Source organism: Macaca thibetana, chromosome 15, assembly GCF_024542745.1.
Source record: "Macaca thibetana thibetana isolate TM-01 chromosome 15, ASM2454274v1, whole genome shotgun sequence".
NCBI lineage: Eukaryota > Metazoa > Chordata > Mammalia > Primates > Cercopithecidae > Macaca > Macaca thibetana.
Genome location: NC_065592.1, coordinates 90676955 through 90685673, shown reverse-complemented (window position 1 = coordinate 90685673; position 8719 = coordinate 90676955). Strand labels below are relative to the sequence as shown.

The 8719-nt window shown below is 47.4% G+C and overlaps 1 long non-coding RNA gene across 1 annotated transcript; it reads right to left on the bottom strand.

Annotated features, from left to right (window-relative positions):
- Nucleotides 1–3292: 3292 nt before the first annotated feature.
- On the bottom strand, nt 3293–6758 carry LOC126937582 (uncharacterized). Its single transcript, XR_007719782.1, has 3 exons — nt 6720–6758; nt 4122–4227; nt 3293–3515 (listed from the first exon to the last, which is right to left on the bottom strand). It is a non-coding gene; the product is annotated as an uncharacterized LOC126937582 (long non-coding RNA).
- Between the last annotated feature and the right edge of the window lie 1961 nt (nt 6759–8719).

Genomic DNA, 8719 nt, shown 5'->3' with positions numbered 1-8719 from the left:
GCTGGGATTACAGGCGTGAGCCACCACGCCCAGCCTATGTTAGGTTCTTTCCCAGTGTTATGAATTGAATTGTGTCCCCCTAAAAAAATTCATCTGTTGGCCGGGCGCGGTGGCTCAAGCCTGTAATCCCAGCACTTTGGGAGGCCGAGACGGGCAGATCACGAGATCAGGAGATCGAGACCATCCTGGCTAACACGGTGAAACCCCGTCTCTACTAAAAAATACAAAAAACTAGCTGGGCGAAGTGGCGGGCGCCTGTAGTCCCAGCTACTAGGGAGGCTAAGGCAGGAGAATGAGGTAAACCCGGGAGGCGGAGCTTGCAGTGAGCTGAGATCCGGCCACTGCACTCCAGCCTGGGCGACAGAGCGAGATTCTGTCTCAAAAAAAAAAAAAAAAAAAAAAAAAAAATTCATCTGTTGAAGCCCTAACTCCCAGCATCTCAGAGTGTGACTGTATTGGTGATAGGACCCCTTTAAAGAGGTCATTAGGAGAAAATAAGGCCAAAAATGTGGGTCTTAAACCAATCCGACCAGTGTCCTTATAAAGAAGAAGAGGAGACACCAGGGATGTGTGAGCACAGAGAAAAAGCCACGTGGGGACACAGTAAGAAGGTGGTATCTGCAAGCCAAGGAGAGGCCCCAGAAGAAACCAAACTTGCCAAAACTTTGATCTTGGACTTCCAGCCTCTGGAACTTCTAATTGTAATTAGATCTTGAACTTCCAGCCTCTGGAATTTCTTGGACTTTGATCTTGGACTTCCAGCCTCTGGAATTTCTCATTGTAATTAATTTTTCTATTCCCATATAGACATCATTTTCTTTTAGACAGGCTCTCCCTGTTATTTAGGTTGGTATCAGGAACAGAGCAGGGATTGGAACTCAGGTCTCTCTGGCTTGAGATAGGAATCTACAATTGTCTAACTCTTGAGCCCACATACCCATCTGTTACCCGCCAGACACCGCATCCAACCCATTCTCATCTCCAGCAATCATTCTTAAACTCCATCAAGTATCAGAACAGCCTACACTGCTTCTTAAAACACGACTGCAGGCCGGCCACGGTGGCTCACACTTGTAATCCCAGCACTTAGGGAGGCCGAGGCGGGCAGATCACAAGGTCAAGAGATCGAGACGATCCTGGCTAACACAGTGAAACCCCGTCTCTATTAAAAGTATAAAAAAAAAAAATTAGCCGGGTGTGGTGGTGGGCACCTGTAGTCCCAGCTACTTGGGAGGCTGAGGCAGGAGAATGGTGTGAATCTGGGAGGCGAAGCTGGCAGTGAGCCGAGATCGTGCCACTGCACTCCAGCCTGGGTGACAGAGCAAGACTCCGTCTCAGGAAGAAAAAAAAAAAAAACGCAATTGCAGACCCTTCCCCAGCCTCAGACTTTTAGATTCAATGGATCAGGGATGTGGCCTGAGAATGTGCATGTCTAATAAGACTGTAGGTAAGTCTCCTGCTGCTGCTCCATGCTGGACCACACTTTGAGAAGCACAAACATCAGGCACTGCCTTACTCATAGAAGTACAAAGATAGAATTATATATTTGTCTCTTGCCCTCCCCTGACTCTAAGCTTTTGCAGATCAGGCTTGTATTGTTTAACATTTTCCTGCTGTATGGTCCAGGGACTAGAGTGGGTTTCTCCAACCAGCGGCCCATGGACCACATGTGGCCCAAGATGGCTTTGAATGTAGCCCAACACAAATTTGTCAACTTTCTCTTTTTTTTGAGACAGAGTTTTCTCTTGTTGTACAGGCTGGAGTATAATGGCATGATCTCAGCTCACTGCAACCTCTGCCTCCTGGGTTCAAGTGATGCTCCTGCTTCAGCCTCCCAAGTAGCTGGGACTACAGGCATGCGCCACCACGCCTGGCTATTTTTGTATTTTTAGTAGAGACGGGGTTTCACCATGTTGGCCAGGCTGGTCTCAAACTCCTGACCTCAGGTGATCTGCCCACCTCGGTCTCCGAAAGTGCTAGGATTACAGGTGTGAGCCACCGCGCCCAGCCAACTTTCTTAAAACATTATGAGATTTGTTAGCGATTTTTTTTAGCACATCAGTTATTGTTAGTGTTAGTGTATTTTATGTGTGGCTCAAGACAATTCTTCTTCCAATGTGACCCAAGGAAGAAAAAGATTGGACACTCCTAGTGGTAGGTGCCTGTTATGGGCTCCACTGTAGCTCTGCCCCAACCCTGCCCATTGCCAAAATTCATCTGTTGAAGGCCTAACTCCCACTACCTTAGAAAGTGAGTGTGTTTAAAGAGGTGATTCAGTTAAAACAAGCACACTAGGGTGGGCCCTAATCCAATTTGACTGGTGTCCTTAAAAGAAGAGGAAATTTGGAAACATGAAGAGACACCAGACACAGACACACACAGAGGGACGACGATATCCACACAGTGAGAAGGTGGCATCTGCAAGCCAAGAAGGGGGGCCTCAGAAGAAAGCAAACCTGCTGGCACCTTGATCTTGGACTTCAGCCCCCGACCATGAGAAAATCAATTTCTGTTGTTTAAGCTCTCTGGTTGCTGGGCTCTGCCATATTTTGTTATGGCACTCACAGCTTACTAATAACATTGTTATGGGATCCTTGGGTGTGTCGCTTTGCCAGCTGGAAACCTCTGTGGCCAGTGGTGCCTTTGCCCAAGTTTTGCTCTGACCTGCTGAGCTTCTTCCACCCACTCAGCCTGGCAGGTTGCACACAGCTCACGTTACTGGCCTGGATCCCATGCCTGCCAAGGGTAAGCCAGACGCAAAGTGCCAAGGGGTGTGTGAGCATGCGTGGGGTCCAGGCAACTGTGCACAACCAGGCACACCGGCTGCAGCAGAGTGGGCAGCTCCAGGCATCGGCACACACGCCAGCTCCCTGTGAAGCTGCCACTGGACCAGGTGTACCACAAGCAGCTTCCACAGCTGACACCAGGAAATCCAGTGGCACCCAGAAGCTTGGAGATTCCAGGAACCGCAGAGCCTTAAAGAGGGTGTCACGGCCCTGGTTCAAGGAGCTCCTAGGTCTGCGCTCCTTGAAAAGTTGCAGCTCTTCTCTCCTTCTGTCTTCTCTCCTTGTCACCCTCAATGTGGTGAACAAGGGGTGTATTTCAGCCTTGTTTGTGTCACAGCTCTTTTATCCCTGCCATTCGGCGGGTCCCCAGTTCTTGTCCTGCGTCCAGGAAGAATGAGGTACACAGACAAGTAGGAGTGAGCAAGACGAAGAGGAGCTTTATTGAATGATAGAAAAGCTCAGAGGAGACCTGCAGTGGGTGGTTCCTCTCTGTAGCCAGGGTGTCCAGACAAGTATTCAGCTCTCAGCAGAGAGGGTAGCTCCTCACTGCAGGCAGGTCATCCCATCATCTCTTCAGCTCCCAACAGAGAGAAGACCCTGGTGTGGATAGTTCTCTCTGCAGCTGGCTGCCCCAGCGTCTCTTCCGGTCTGACTGAATCTGGGGCTTTTTATGGGCCTCAGAGGGGAGGAAGTGTGTGCTGATTGGTCCATGGGAGGCCATGGGCGTGCCTGGGAAAAGCACCACAAGTTCCCGCTCTTGTCTGAGGGACCAGCAACCAGGCTTCCAGGTTTCATGCACTCCCCAGCTTGAAGGTGGGACTTCCCTGGGACCCGCTCCCTTCCACCCAGGAGCCATCTGCCTCCTGCCACCGTTCATGGCGCCCAGGCTCTTCGTGCCAACGGGTGCCCGCAGGCCCACACCAAACTGCCCTCAGCCCTTGCTAGGCCTCCCTCCCATGCTAGTTGGTGCCCAAAGTCTGGAGGGGGCCAAGGTGGCAGGGGGCTGGAGTGTCAGCGCTGCCCCAATCCTTTGCACACCCGGCCAGGCTGCAACGTGCCCAGTCTTGGCCCCAGAGTTGCTCTGAGATTGGAGCAGGCACCAGGAGTGGGGAGGGGCCTGGCAGGGGAGCAGACAACTCCGAGCCTGTTGGGGGAAGCGGGGGCCGTTTCCAGACCCTTGAGAGTGCAGAGATGCCTGGGTCCACAGCCGCGACTTGGGTAGCTGCAGCTGCACCTGGGAGGGTGGGACTCCTGCCTGCTCCTGGCTCCTACCGACTGGGTGGAGTGCGGGACTGCCCCGGGCCCACCTCCACCTCGGGGCCCCTCTCTGCCCACCTCTCCATGCTTGATCACGCTGCTTCCACAGCCACTCCTGCCGTCACTGCCCGTGCCTCCTGCTGCAGTCAGCGTGATGGTAGTGGCCGCTCTGGATGGCTTGCCACTGCCATCAACAGTACCCAAAATATGAATGTAAAAGGAGGCCGAAATTAGCTAACACCTATGTAGTGTTCACTACATGCCAAAAGCTGCTCTAGATACATCACATGTATTAACTCAATCCCCACCAAAACCCAACGACATGGGCACTATTGTTATCAACCCCATTTTACAGATGAGAAAACTGAGGCACAGAGAGGTTCAGTGAACAGACCGTGCATCTGGCAAGTGGAAAAGCTGGGATTGAAACCCAGTCACCAGCCAGAGAATTCTCTGTTCTGTCTCAAAATTACTGCCCCTATCCCCCAGTTGATCATCCGCAAAACCTTCCAAAATGGTGCTTGGGGGCAGCGTGGAAAGCAAATCTGAGAATACTCTGTCCCGCTCTTCAGAGTCAAGGAATCACAAGTTGGGAAGCTTTGGAGATAGGAGGAAAGCTGGTTCATCTCAGAGGCCACAGGATGAAAAGAAGAGACACCTGAGCCTGATGAACTGCGGTCCCCAGGCCAGGAAGGCTTTTCTCAGGATGGCTGCCACCCTGATCCTCCGCTCTGCCAGGGACATGGGCCTGCCGTCAGGTGGCCTTATGTTCCTCTGGGTGTGTTGGCCCCTGCAGGCACTTAGGGTGCGCCATGGGCTGCTAGGGCATAATGTCAGAAATGGTTCACATCCTCTCCAGCAGTCATTTATCCAGAACGAGCAGAGAAGAGATGTCAGACTGAGACACAGAGAACCTTGCCTTTATCCTCTGGACCAGAGCTTCTCCACCTCAGCACTAGTGTCATTGTGAGCTGGGTAATTCTTTGTCGTGGGAGGTTGCCGTGCACACTGTAGGATGTTTCGTAGCATCCCCAGCCTCTACCAACTAGATGCAAGAAGCACATTGCCTACTTGTGACACCAAAAATGTCTCTAGACATGGCCAAATATCCCCTGAGGAAAAAATAACTTCTGTTGAGAAACACTCTTCTACATTATAAGAGAAACAGAAGAAAAATACTACTTTAAGATATTTATTTCCATCTGTCAGAAAGTTATAAGATTTGTAAACATTGCTTGTTGTTTTTTTGAGACAGGGTCTTGTTCTGTCACCCAGGCTGGAGTGCAGTGGCACGATCTCCACTCATTGCAACCTCTGCATCCCAGGTTCAAGCAATCCTCCCACCTCAGCCTCTAGAGTAGCTGGGACCACAGGCACACACCACCATGCCTGTCCAATTTTTGTATTTTTTGTAGAGACAGGGTTTCTTCATGTTGCCCAGGCTGGTCTCAAACTCCTGAGCTCAAGCAATTCACCTGCCTTGGCCTCCCAAAGTGCTGGGATTATAGGCACGAACCACCACTCCTGGCAAGCTGTGTAAACATTCTACATCTATAGTATAAACTGGGCTGTCTTAGAGGCACCCCTCGCCCCCCAGCCCTTGCACAGTGCACAACCTGCCCAATTGTACGTGGCAGTCCTCCTCCCCTTCTCTCTCTCCTCAAGCCTGAAGGAGAATGAGGCTAATCTGCCCTGCCTTTGATCATTTCTTTCTACTTCACAAATTTCTAAGATGCTAAAGGAAACCGAAGAGCTGACAATACCATCAAAATTCAAGCCTCCATGGGGTTTGGTTTGGGATTGACCTTTCTGCACCCTGGGGTGAAGATTCAGAAAATAAATCCCATACTGATCCTTCTGATTTTCTAGTCCAGCCACAAATGTGTGACAGGCATGAGATGCTAATAACATTTTTTTCTGCCTCATTGCTGAAGCAATAGATAAAATAATTTTATAGCTATGTTCTGCTATCCCTAAAGCAGGCAGTATTAATTAGGAAATAAAGCAGTGACAGGGTGTGTGTTAATGGGCTATTAATGCCTGCCATGGGTGCCCCACACGGCCTGAAGCCAAAGGCCGAGCAATTTCCACCACCCAGTAAGTACTCTAATAGCCAATTAAAGCCTATCCTGAATTGGCTCCTTTCTCTTGGTCAGGAATTTTTTCAATTTAAAAAGTCATGAAGTTTCCAAGTAAGCATAGATTTAGTTTTAATGCAAGTTCCTTCTCTCTTCCTGCAATAAAAGGGAAATCCACCCTCAGAGGATAAGGGAGAGAAATCAAAGGGTAGGCCTGGGGTGACAGGGACTGACATACCTGCCCTTGTAGCTATTCTTTGCTGGAGGCAAGAGGTCCCCAGTGTGGGGTTATTTACTCCAGCCATTCCCTTCCTGTTTGTGCAAGCTTCCGGAAGAAAGGAGACTGACATTTTTGTAGGAGCCTGTGTTTTAGAGTGTATTTAGTCCTGTTTACACTGTATCTTCTAACAATACCTGTCTCCTAATAAAAATAAGAGCTGAGATAACATACACTGGATGCTTACTTTGTTCTAGTGCTGCTATGGGCATGCATCTATTATCTCACTTAATTCCAACAACCCAGCCTCCTATGGGAAGGTCTATTATTATGCCCATGCTGCTGATGGAGAGAAAGGCACAGAGAGGTTAAATAACTTACCCAAGATCACACAGCTAGCAATTGGGAGAATCCCAACCCAGATCATCTACCTCTAATTCTGGCAGCCTGGAGCTGGAGTCAAGGCCTACAGGGCTCTTCTGCTCACTTTGACTTTGTGGTACAGGCCAACACTCATGAAGCAAGTGGATTATAGTAGTCACATTGCAGACATTTTCTACTCCTGGGGTCAGAATGCAAAATCAACACATAAAAATCAGTTGCATTTCTACACACTAACAATGAACAATCTGAAACAGGAAATTTAGAAAATAAAGCCATCTATAATTACATCCAAAGGAACAAAATACCTAGGATTAACCAAGGAGACAAAACACTTGTATTCTAAAAACTACAAAACAAAGCTGAAAGAAATTAAAGAAGACACAAATAAGTGGAAAGACATCCCATGCTCATGGATTGAAAGACTTAATATTGTTAAAATATCCATATTACCCAAAGCAATCTATAGATCTAACACAACTCCTATGAAAACCTCAATGGCATTTTTTTTTGGCAGAAATGGGGATATTTTAAAAATTCGTATGGAATCCCAAAGAACCCTGAATTACCAAAACAATCTTGAGAAAGAAAAACAACCTAGAGGCCAGACATTTCATGATTTCAAAACGTATTACAAATCTACAGTAATCAAAACAATATTGTACTGGAATAAGGACAAACACATAGACCAATGGAACAGAATAAAGAATCCAAAAATAAGCCCTCACATATATGGTGAAATGATCTTCCACAATGGTGCCAAATTACATAATGCAGAAAGGATAGTCTCTTTAACAAATGGTGTTGTAAAAATGGAATATTCCCATGCAAAAGAATGAAAGTGGACCCTTATCTTATACCATATGCAAAAATTAACTCAAAATTAAAGTCCTGACCGGGCACGGTGGCTCACGCCTGTAATCCTAGCACTTTGGTATGTCGAAGCGGGCAGATCACAAGGTCAGGAGTTCGAGACCAGCCTGGCCAATATGGTGAAACCCTGTCTCTACTAAAAATATAAAAATTAGCCAGGCACGGTGGCGAGTACCTGTAATCCCAGCTACTCAGGAGGATGAGGCAGGAGAATCGCTTGAACGTGGGAGGCAGAAGTTGCAGTGAGCTGAGATCATGCCACTGCACTCCAGCCTAGGTGACAGAATAAGACTCCATCTCAAAAAAAAAAAAAAAAATTAAAGTCCTAAGTATAAGATGTGAGACTATAAAGCTTCTAGAAGAAAACAGGGGAAAGGATTCATGACATTGGATTTGGTTTGGCATAATTTTTTGTATATAGCACCAAAAGCACAGGCAACAAAAGCAAAATAGATAAATGTGATTACATAAGCTTTAAACCTTCTGCTCATCAAAATAAACAGTCAGCAAAAAGGCAGTACAGAATGGTAAGAAATATTTGCAAATGATATAATATGGTAAATAACTGGATTAATAACCAGATTATTTAAACTATAACTGAGCAACAACAACAAAAATAACCTGGCCGGGTGTGGTGGCTCACGCCTGTAATCCCAACACTTTGGGAGGCCAAGGCGGGCAGCTCACCTGAGGTCAGGAGTTCGAGACCAGCCTGGCCAACACGGTGAAACCCCATGTCTACTAAAAACACAAAACTTAGCCGGGCATGGTGGCACATGCCTCTAATCCCAGCTACTCGGGAGGCTGAGGCAGGAGAATTGCTTGAACCTGGGAGGCGGCTGTTGCAGTGAGCTGAGATCATGCCACCGCACTCCAGCCTGGGTGACAAGAATGAAACTCTGTCTCAAAAATAAAAATAAAAATAAACCAATTTAACAACGAACAAACAACTTACATAGATACTTTTCCAAATAAGATATACGAATGAACAGCAAGCATATGAAAAAATGCTAAATATCCCTAACCATCCAGGAAATGCAAATCTAAACCACAATGAGATATAACTTCACACCAATTAGGAAAACCACTACAAGAAAAAACAAAAAAAAAAACAAAAAACAGAAAAT